Raw genomic sequence first — 587 nt, 5'->3', positions numbered from 1 at the left:
AGGTAATGCAACTTATCATTTAACAAAGGAGATTATTTAACAAACTTGTCTTCTGTAACTGGCAGGCCTAAACCCGATCATTGTTTTACATAGCCAATATAAAAAGAAGTTTTTCTTTCAAAAACAAAAACAACACACATGTTTGGAGTTTGTTTCATAACTACATGTAAAAACAAAAGCAAGAGCAAAATGAAAGCAAAATCATCGATGTCATCAGTCGCTCGGCTTCGCTCTCTTCCTCCTCAATTGTGGAGGAGGCCCATTACTGTCATCACTGGGGTTGCTTGACTACAGGTCAAATTCCTCGCCATCTTCAGGGGTCGTGGACCCGTTAAAAGACTCCTCGAAAGGCTAGCGCTGCTGCACTCGGCCTCTCACTGGGCCCCATCTTCGTCAATTGGCTGTGAAAGCTCCTGCAGACACTGCTAGCGCCGACTCAAGCTGAAAAGAATATTAGATATCAAATAGAGTGATGTGGAATGTACAACTAGGTAATGACAGTAAGCTACATACAGAATGTACCTCGATCCCGTGGGTGACTAAGGCAGTTTGCCTCCTTCGGACCATAATGAGTAATTGGTCGATCA

Source organism: Camellia sinensis, chromosome 10 (assembly GCF_055761805.1).
Source record: "Camellia sinensis isolate YWXY chromosome 10, ASM5576180v1, whole genome shotgun sequence".
NCBI classification, from domain to species: domain Eukaryota; kingdom Viridiplantae; phylum Streptophyta; class Magnoliopsida; order Ericales; family Theaceae; genus Camellia; species Camellia sinensis.
The sequence above is the reverse complement of the archived record's forward strand: the minus strand, read 5'-3'. Positions refer to the sequence as shown.